Raw genomic sequence first — 11,086 nt, 5'->3', positions numbered from 1 at the left:
GAGGGGGAGGAGGAAGAGGAAGAGGAAGAGGAAGAAGAAGAGGAAGAAGAAGAAACTGAATCTCTACCTCACACCACACAAAATGTTAACTCAGTGGATCTAAGACTGAAATCTCAGATTGAAATACAAAACTCTTATACTAAAATGTAGGCCTAAACATTTATGGCCTTAATAATCGAAGGGTTCTTAGGTATGATAAGGAAAGGTGAAGTAGATTTTAAAATATATATAAGTGCCACCAAAATTAAGACCTTGTGCTTTGAAAGACACTATCAAGAAAGGGAAAGGATACTTAAAAAAAAAAATTGAAAAGCACTTACCTGCTGAGGGATTGAACCTAGAATACATAAGAAACCTTTCAACTCATAATAAAGAGATACATAACCCAATTTTTAATTAAGCAAATGAGAGACAGCAAAATGGCTCATAAGTAAGCCTGGTTTGGTGGTTTGAATAGGAATGGCCCTCAGAATCCTGTGTCTGAATGCTGGCCCATAAGGAGTGGCACTATTAGGAGGTGTGGCCTTGTTGGAAGAAGTGTGTCACTGTGGGAACAGGCTTTGAGGTCTCCTATGCTCAAGCTAAGCCTAGTGTGGTACCCAGTCTTCTTCTGCTGCCTGAAGATCAATATGTAGAACTGTCAGCTCCTTTTCCAGCACCATGTCTGCCTGCACACTGCCATGTTCCCTGCCATGACAATAACAGACTAAACCTCTGAAATTGTAAGCCAGAACAATTAAATGCTTTCCTTTATAAGAGTTGCCATGGTCAGGGTGTCTCTTCACAGCAATGAAATCCTAACTAAGACACCTGGCACCTGGAGTTGGATTCCTGAAAGCCACATAAGTGTGGAAGGACAAAAGAGGCTCCAAAGAGCTGCCATCTGACCACACACCATGAGACATGCACACAAATACAAAGTAAATAAATAAGGGAGCTGGAGAGATGGCTCAGCAGTTAATAGCACTGACTGCTCTTCCAGGGGTCCTGAGTTCGGTTCCCAGCAAGCACATGGTGGCTCACAACCACCTGTAATGGGATCTGATGCTCTCTTCTGATGTGTCTGAAGACCGCTACAGTGAGCTCACATACATAAAATAAATAAATATTCTTTTAAATAAATAAATAAATCTTTAAATGGGCAAAAGGCATATACCTCTAAAGATGCTACAGGTGGCCACTGAGCACATGAAGAGATGTTCTCCTTATCCCCATTATCAGACATCAGGGAAACATAAGACAAAAAAAAAGCCACATCTAGAGCACTGGGCAGCCACCAGGATGGCAGTGATCACAAAGATGGACAACATATAGTGATTAGGATGTGGAGAAACTGAAGCTCACATCCCCTGGTGTGGGGCTGTAAGCTGGTGCCATCACTGGCAGCTACCAGCTTTCCAAATGGTGGTACCATGTGACCCAGTAACTTGGGCTGGGTATGAAGCTAAGCATGGAACACATGCCTAGAATGTGAGGGACCCTGAATTCAACGCTCATCATCACTACCACCCCCCAAAACACTGCCATATATATATATATATATATTTAAGAGAAATTAAACATATGCCCACATACACTTATGTAAAGTTTTTCTGACTTGTGGATAGAGAAAGCACTCTTAGACATAGCTAAATGGTGAAAAATTAATTGCTGAATAATACATTTAAATGGTTTGAATGATTCAAGTATGACAATAGCTTTCACAGATGGCTTAGCAGGTAAAGGCACCTGCTACCAAGCCTGATGACCTGAATTCAATCTCCTAGACTCACAAGGTGGAAGGAGAGAACCCATTCCACAAATTGCCCTTTGCTCTCCACACACATACAATGGCACAGGTATGTGAGCATGTGCATACACACACACACACACACACACACACACACACACACACACACAATGCTACTCACAGGTACACCCACCTGCATATAAAAATAAGCACACATTTTCTCTGGAAGCAACGGTAGGTGGAAAAGGAACTTCATTTTTTTTTATTCTACAACATTTATGTTTGTTACAGGGTGTTATGTAATCCAGGATGGCCCTGGATTCAAACTCATTTATAGCCAAGGATGGCCTTGAACTCCTGATCTCCCTATCTCCACCTCCCAAGTGTTGAGATTAAGAGTAAGCAGCACCATGCCCCGTTCTACTCTACAACTTTTAGTGGTACGTAACAAGAAGATGGCCAGAATTTCTTGGGCTGAAGAGTATTTGTTTTCTAGCCAAAAGGGGAAGAGGGAGGAGGCAGTGATGAAGCTGTGGCACCCTGGAGCTGAGTGAAGAATGAAAAAGAAGAAAGACAGCTAGGAGGAGGCTGTCTCTGAGATTTCTGTCACCTCAGCAAGGCTCTCCTAGGATATCCTGAGCACTGTGGGTGGAGGGGCAGCCGAAGACCGGTGTCAAGGATGCGTAACCCTCAGAGGCTGTGAACCTTCTCTGTCCTTCTCCATTTCTGGCTATGTGCACCAGCCTATCTTTCTGGGACATACTGGTTTCAATTTGGCCGCCCATCTATCTCTGCCTCAACTTGTGAGCACACCTCTGAAAAATCAGGAGACACTCGAGAAATGAAGGCACTGGGTCCTCCAGCCCTGTATCTACGGCTGCCCAGAGGTCCAAGCATCCCCGTATCCTATGACTCTTTACTATGTGCCGGCATTACATCAGTGGCAACTATTCATTCAGAAGCAGTGGGCTGTGCACTCGCTCAAGTGAGTCCTACAGGAGGCCTTTAGAACCAGCTTCTCCCCTGAGACCACTGCCTCCCAAATAAATGATCTGGGAGGATCCTGCTGCCTTCCAACTCTCTGCATGGCTGCAGAGCTGACAGCCTCTGGTAAAAGGAAGTACCAGCTTTCCCGTCCAGCATCAGTGCACAATGCCCTTGGCTAGGATGAGGGGAGAACTCTCTTCCTACACTGTCTCATTCCCTTCCCCTTCTCAAGTCAACCACACTGACCTTGTGTTCAAGAGATGACAGGCTGGTCGGCAATGTGGCTCAGGTGGTGGAGTGCTTGCCTAACACACACAAAGCCATGGGCTCAACCCCCAGCATCTTATAATCAAGGTGAGGTCATTCACACCTATTATCCCAGCACCTAGAAGGTGGGAGCAGGAGTATCAGAAGTACAAGGTCATATTCAGCTACACAGGGAGTTTGAGGCCAGCCTGGGCTACTTGAGATCCTGGAGGAAGGGAAAGAAGGGCTATCCTTGAGCTCCATATGCATAGTCTTTGTCCATACATCCACAGGCTCACACACTCGTGTGCACCTTCTCAGAGACACATTCTCTTACCAAGCCAGCTCTGTCTCCATGCCTCCACTCAGGGACCCCTCCCTACTGTCATTTCCATGTCACCTGCACACTCTGGTCATCAGCTCTGTGTCTGTTGTCTTTGCCACTGGGCTGCCAATACCAATGGGGAGAACGCTGCTCATGTTCTGGATAACAGAAACTTGGCACCAAGACAGGGTCTAGCACAGAGTCTCACTGTTCTGTGTGGTGCTGAGGACTAACCCTGGAGCCTCACGCATACTAGGTAAATGTTCTATTAAGCTGTATGCCCAGTCTTCCACAGTGTTGCCGGAGTGAAGGAAGTCATAAGCTGGGTTATGGGGTTCAAGCCCCTGTGTAAATATAAGACAACCTCTAGCAGGCCATGGTAGCTTATGATTGTGATCCTAGAATTTGGAGGATGATCTGGGAGGATTACTATAAAGTCAAGACCAGCCTGGGCTTACAGTGAGTTCTGGGCTACTCTATGCCACAGAGTGAGACCTTATCGCAAATAAAACACACACAAGAACAATCTTTAGCAGGGCTTACTGGTACATACTTATAATCCCAGCACTCTGGAGGCTGAGCCAGGATGGATAGTTCAAGGCCAGCCTGGCTATGAATCAAACTCTGTTTCAAAACAAACAAAATACTATTTCCAAATCTTGTGTGTGTGTCTGTGTGTGTGTGTGTGTGTGTATGTCTGTCTGTCTGTCTGTGTATGTGTTCCAAGAAAACCTTAACAGAACCTCACATAGTTACTTCATTTCCCCTCTCTTTGATCATAGACACCAGGTAATACAAATCAGAGAATATTTGCCAAAATCCTTAAGATTTAAGATTAAGGGCCCAAAGTTTCCACTCAGTACAATAAAGACCACAGTGAATAAATTGACTCAAGAATAATTCAGAAAAGATCAGTGAAAGAATGGAAATACAAAAAATAAAAAACAAAAAAAAGATAAATAAACAACCTCCCCACCCCAATGCACTATCAGGATCCTGAGCAACCCAGACCTTGGCCTTGAAAGCTTCTAGATTATGGTAATGCTTTTGCGCTTTTTTTTTTCTTCCCCTCCCCCCTTCCCCCGGCTTCTTTTTGTTCCCTTTCCCACTGACTATCTTGGTTTCTGGAAACAGGCTGGCCTTGAACTCCTGATCCTCCTGCCTTAACCTCCTGAGTACTCAGGAGTGCCTTGCTTTTCTTCCTCGATACTCACACAGGAGTCAGTGGCACCCTGGGTCCTGTCTGGGGCACAGGGACCTCAGGGATAGCAAGAAGTGCAGACAGCTGTCTTGGATGGATATGGATGAACGGCCAATCAGGAAGTAAAACAGACAGGAAGGACAAGAGCAGCAGAAGTCTGGAGACCACATCTTATCCTCAGAGGGTCACAGGGCCTCTGATTCTTCATCCCTACAGCTTGACTTCAATGGAACCAGCTATGTCAGAAGGTTCTAGGTTCCTGCCTTCAAAGGATTTCAGCACTACTACTCTCAACATGGGGATCAGTGGCTGATGCTTGGAATGCCAGCATTTGGGAGGCTTAGATACCCCAAACTCAGATTTCCATTAGCTGCACCCTATCCTACAGGCCCCACAAATGCTTATGATCCCTAACCCAGGACCTGCCACCATCTTTGCCTAGATAGTCGATTGGCCTAGGTTTCTCATGGATCTTCTATGAAATGTGTGCTCTGTGCAAACAGAGAAAAGAGCACACATGAACCATCTCCACTCCCCCAAAGTGTGGGTCTGTCCTGGAGAGAGGTAAAGACCCATTATTACTCATGGATGATTCATAATCCACTTCTGTGGCACATAGACTTCTGGCAATGAGTATGTCATTTTCAAGAGGATTCCAGGACCCTAGGTTCAGGACTCCTGTTTTCAAAGTTCAAGAAAGAAACTAGACAGGTGCAGCCCAGAAAGGCACCAACGATGCAGAGGACCTTCATTCTGCTCTAGATCAAAGAATCGTTGAGAGCCAGACAAGAGCAGACTCCCAGACCTGGAAATAGACTCAACACTAAGACACTGCTGTCAGCCGATTGTGGTTCCAGTGCCAGGAGGAATTCCAAAGAAATCTCATCCATTCTGACCCCCAAAGTCGAACACCGTAGTTTCCAGAGCATCCCTTCCCCAGCAACATCCTTGACAAAGGTTACGTCTAATCCCACATTCTCAGATACACTTCGTGCAAGCTGGTTAACTACAGGAGACATTCTTACAAAGCCAAGTTTCCTAATCTGAACAGAGTGCCATGGTGCTGGATAGGTAAGGTCAGATCCCAAGAAGAAGAGAAAGAGGCATGGGCATGCATGTCACCTTACTGGGAAGATGAAGATGTGAACCCACTACGACACTGATGTCGGCCGCAACAAGAAGACAACACATAGAGAGAACTCACCTGGAGCCAATCAGAATGGTGGTCATATATAACCTTATGAAACCTTTAAAGCTTTGTTCTAGTATCATCTCCCTCTTAACAGACGAGGATACGGCAGCATAGACATGCAATGCAACTATTACACACCCAAGACAACCACAGCAAAATCCTCTTCCTCTAGGGAACAAGGTATACACCTGTGTAGTGCAAGAAATGCTTCCAATTTCCACCGGTGCATTCCGGACAACTTCTATTCACATCCTTGCTAGGTTCTGGAAGCAAGCCTGGTTCAAGCAATAAACCAAGCAAGCCAAGTGCTCTAGGAACAAGCCGCTCTGTTCCCGCACCCTTCCAGCCAGGATAAGACTCTGCTGGCACCAGGACCGCCCTCCACCATGCAAAGCCCTAGGGAACCGGGATTCAAACCCGGCTCCAATCATTTCCACTCTCAGAAAAAACGCTCCCGAGCTTCTGGCTACAAGGCATTCTGGATCACCTTAAGCCCTGGGCGGGCGCCTCTCATCTCAGGACTGTCGGCTGCGCAGTTTAAAAGACGCGGTCTCCGGCGTAAGGATCCTGGCTGACCGTGGTGGTACCTGGGTCCCTGCCAAGTGGCCAGAGACACTGACTTGGAGAAGTCCAGGGACAGGGCGCGCCCCAGACAGGTGGCGCCTCCCTCCCGGAAGTGGCTCTGGGAACTTTCTCCCAGTAGCTATCGGGGACCGAAGTTGGGGGTCCCCGGCAGGAGCGGAGGCGGCTGAAGCAGGCGGTAGCACTGTCTACCCAACGTGCCCCAGAGTAGGCATAGGGACCCAACTCTGGTGGGGGCGGCGGGTGAAAAGAGGGTCACGCGACGCGATGTTCCTGCTGCTCTTACCTCGGCGTCCTGCTGTCTTGGCCCTACCCGGTTGGAGCACAGGGCCGCAGCGGTGACTGCGGGGACGGCTCCCCGGGGCGGGGCGGGGCCGGAGCCTTGGAGGCCGGGCGGGCCACGTGGGCGGGAGGCGGGCCTGGGGACCCCCCGCAGGAGGGGCCTGGCTGCAGGCGGAGGACTGACCTAGACTCTCAGAGACTTGCAGCGAAGGCTTAGTACCCTCGCGTCCCACGTCTGATCGGAGGGTCTCGATTGACTAAGAAAGGACTTTGAGGAGGACATTTGGGACGTACTCTGCCACCCAAAGAGGACTCAATTGGAGAGTTCACTAGAGCACAGAAAGGGTACACAAGCCCACCTCCCGCTCTGTCTTTCTGGTGGCGGCTCTGGATCACCGACTATAGCTGGACTGAAGTAGGGCAAAACTTATGCCTTAGTGGCAGAGCTTGTCCTGGAGAGCAAGGACCCAAGCCTGTGCATGAAGCCTCCACCCCTGCCTCTAGGTTTAATCTTGGGCACGTCAGGCCTTGTCCAACTAACCCCTTTCCTGTCTGAGGGTGAAAATGAAGATAGTGTGGGCCCAGCAGGCTGTCAGTAATCGATGGTTTGTAGGTAAGTGCGGAGCACAATAAGGGTTGGGCCATCAATAGCCTGGGTCATCTACACAGAAATAAATATATGAATCAAAATAAAGTTATTTGTGGAATGAATACATTCTCCGGACTTCATAAAATCAGAACCAATGAATGCTGTAGATGAAACGGTAGTAGTTTCTGGGCTGTCGTAAAAGTGTAAACCCTGGGGCTGAAAATAAAAAAACTCACTGGTTGCTTCTACATGTCACCTGGCCGTTTCAGGTGCTTGATAGAATTTAACATTCTTAGCAGCCCAGTGCGTGTAAGTCTCTAAGGATTCCACTTCTCAAGATGTGGACCCTGAAGCCTGGATGAAAGCAGCCGTCATTTACGGAGATGGCAATTGGATCCCTACATATAGAGGAGGAACCTCAGCCAAGGTGCTAAGATACCCAAGGGCTGCTGGCTCAGACAGAAGATCAGTGCTCTGGGAGTTCCTAGTGACCCCTGCCTGAGCACTAACTGCCACCCCACAGGGAAAGAGGAAAGGGAGAACTCCGGAGGAGGAGTCACCTTGCCTGCTAGCATCCCTGGGACATGCATCTTCCTCTCCAGGCCCTCTGGCCAGAATCATCTCCCACCCAGGATGGAGTTTCCTCAAAGACACTTTTCCGGCTGCAAGCTCTGGCTTGGTCTCCCAGTGCTGGGCGATCTCTCATTGGCCTGCAGCTCATCTTTGGGACTAGACATAAAGCATCTTGAGCAAGCCTCCTTCATTCCGCTCTGCCTTCAAGAGGGCTCCTTGACAAGAGACCCAGTGATGTTCAGGAAGCACACACCATTGATGGTTTGACAGTACTCCATTGCCCAGGGAAAAGTCCATGTCCAAACCCCAGCCCTCGACCTTTCCCCGAGAACCTTCCTGTTGTCCCTCCCACTTCATGTGGTGGGAAATCCCCACCACAACCAGCTGTGTTAATAAGTTCAAACAGTATGAAGTAGTGGCTGGAGAGATGGCTCAGCTGCTTTTGCAACGGGGCTTTGGTTCTCTCTCTCCCTCTCTCTCTCTCTCTCTCTCTCTCTCTCTCTCTCTCTCTCTCTCTTTCACACACACACACACACACACACACACACCGTCCGTGGATTATAGCCACCTGTATGTAACTCAAGTTCTAGTTCTAGGAGATCTGATGTCCTCTCTGATGCAAGTGACACACAGGCACACACTCGTATTAACTAAAGGGCCTCCATTTAGTTACTGAAGGCTCAGCAGCTTTTCCAGCTCATGCTTCCACACCTGCCGACCTACCCATACAGCCTCGTCAAAGTTTCCTTCCCATTGGGTTCAATTTAACACTTAAAGAGCTGGAAGCCAGGTTCAACTAGAAGATCTGTCTTTTTAAAAGATAGTTTTATTTGAATGTCTACTACACATCCTGCACCATACCAGGCTCTAGAGAACTGTGGTAAACTGTCACCAAAGCTGATTCCTTCTGGGACCTCACTGAACTGGTAAGTGTGACACACCCTTCACAGGCAGGTAGGGACTGTGGCAAAAGACACTGAGGAGGAAGTGCGGTGAAGGCAGAGGACAGAGCCCGGACATGGCATGGGGAAGCCTGAGAGCATGGGCTACAGGGCTGGAAGTCCACAGAGAGGACAGGCCTTGAGACAAGGCAGAGGGGGCTTCATGGCCAAGCTGAGGCGTCAGACCTTGCCCGCAGAAACGCCCAGACAGCAGTATGTGGTTTGGAGGCATGATGCTGTCAATGGGGTGTGGACAGAGTGGTAAGTTTCCTATAGAGGATGAGAGGAGATGTGCCCTTTTATTATTACCAAAGGCAAAGCCGTTGGTTTCCTGTTTCATGTCAGGATATCCAGAAAGTGAAATGCATCTGCAAGTGCCATGGGTAGGAATAACAACAGGTAAGATCACCCCACTAGAGTTAACAGTGCTGGGGACTGAGTACAGGGCCTTAGATGTGTGCTAAGTGCCTTCTTTTCTTTTGAGACAATGTCTCATTAAGTTAGGCAGTCCTTGAATTTTTTTAAGGACTCATAATTTCTTTTCTTTTCTTTTTTTTTTTTTTTTGGACTCATAACTTCAAAACTCAGAATTTTCCTACTTTAGACTCCTGAATGTAGGGATTCCAGCCCTGTACCACCAGGCCTGGCTTCCACAAGAGTTTAGTTTATAATACAGTGTCTCCTCATGTCCTGCTAGGCCCTTAGGAGGGGCAGGGAGTTGGGGGAATGTAACTTGGCTCCCATCAGAGTAGGTCAGGGAATAAGCAGAAAATACATTGGATTATCTAGATGAGTCTTTAGAAACTGGAAGAGAAGCTGGGCATGGTGGACCATGTTTTTAATCCCAGCACTTGGGAGGCAGAGGCAGGAGGGTGTCTGTGAATTCAAGGCCAGTCTGGCCTACATAGCAAGTTCTAAGATAGCCACGGCTATATACAGAGACCTGCCAAAATCCTACCCCCAGAGGTGTTAAATGTGTGCAGGTTTTTTGTTTTTTGGTTTTTGTTTTGGTTTTTCGAGACAGGGCTTCTCTGTGTAGCCCTGGCTGTCCTGGAACTCATTCTGTAGACCAGGCTGGCCTCGAACTTAGAAATCCACCTGCCTCTGCCTCCCAAGTGCTGGGATTAAAGGCGTGCGTCACCACCGCCCGGCAGTGTGTGCAGTTTTTATTTACCATACTTACCAGTATTTTCCTTGCCATAAATCCTTTTGTTGGGTCCATACCTGGGATAAAACCTAAGGCCTGTGTGTTTAACAGGCAAATGCTATCCTATTGAACTATATCTTCAGCCCAGCCAGACCATTCCCCTGCAATGTGACTCTAGCCTGTTTTGTGACTGTGCCCTTTTATACTGAATTCCAGCTATGGTTTTGTTCCTCGTGTCTCAGCATCACAATAATGTTTGGTGACAAGAACCTTTGCAGAATAAACTTTGACCCATATTTCTAGTTACTTTGCAAATTTAAAGCCCTAAAGTGAGACCCACGAGCACGTGTGTTGGCTCACACCTATATTCCAGCACTTGGAGGAACAGGAGTTCAAGACCTCCTCAGCTATGTATCAAATTTGAAGCCAATCTGAACTACAAGAGACTGCACCTCAAACACACACACACACACACACACACACACACGACTGTAAAAATGGAATTCCTAGAAGAGACACTGAACCTTTTACCTATAGCTATACCCTGCACAGATACTCCCCACCCTTGTCTGCAGCATCTGAGAATCATGGTACAGCTTGATGATGTAACAGCACAGTATGACATCATTCTCACCTGGGGAATGGCATTGCCTGCAAGAGACATAAACTCTTGGTCTTACTGTTCAAGTCAAAGCAATACTCTGAAAGTAGCTATGGAAGATTTCTGTGCACGTAAATCCTTTCTGCTCACCTGGGTTAGGGGAAACACAAGGAACATGAGCAGCGAGCTGATTGCCAAAGTTATGCATAGGAAACACCTGGATTTGACTCTCATCCTCAACGCTGCACACCATGAACATTCCAGAGCCTGTTGGGAGAGCAAGGAGCATTCGGAAGTGACATGGTGTTGGTCACAGCAATCGTTATCCAACACCTGGGTGATTTGGATAGAGCCCATGTGATACATCGGCCTTATGTCTCAAGGAAACTTTGTCCAATCAGCACACAGAACCCTACCCCCAGAGAGAAAACATGAGACAGGATCAGCCATTCAGGAGGAAATAGCATCCTATGTGATTCTGAATACTGGGAATCCTAGTAGCTGGCTGGAATCAGTCTGCAATTTGTAAAGATAGTTTTCTTCCCAAGGAACCTTTCTTTGTTTACAAGTTAGTACCTGTTCACAAAAGGAAACATTTCTGAGCACCTGCTATGCAATTCTCTCCAAGTGTTTTATCCTTCTAGGGGCCCATGGATCAGATACATCTAAGAAAGAGAGAGAGGTGGGAGGG

At 47.6% G+C, this 11,086-nt stretch overlaps 1 protein-coding gene across 1 annotated transcript in view; it reads right to left on the bottom strand.

The window, feature by feature from the left end:
* Positions 1 to 6,629, bottom strand: part of Arhgef3 (Rho guanine nucleotide exchange factor 3) — a 287,557-nt gene extending 280,928 nt beyond the window's left edge. The window contains exon 1 of the mRNA XM_028754050.1: positions 6,549 to 6,629. The gene's annotated coding sequence lies outside the window, so the exon portion shown is untranslated. The remainder of the gene's footprint in view (positions 1 to 6,548) is intronic.
* Positions 6,630 to 11,086: the final 4,457 nt, after the last annotated feature.

This window comes from Grammomys surdaster, unplaced genomic scaffold (assembly GCF_004785775.1).
Source record: "Grammomys surdaster isolate TR1022 unplaced genomic scaffold, NIH_TR_1.0 125979, whole genome shotgun sequence".
NCBI classification, from domain to species: domain Eukaryota; kingdom Metazoa; phylum Chordata; class Mammalia; order Rodentia; family Muridae; genus Grammomys; species Grammomys surdaster.
This window is presented reverse-complemented; position numbering and strand designations above follow the sequence as displayed.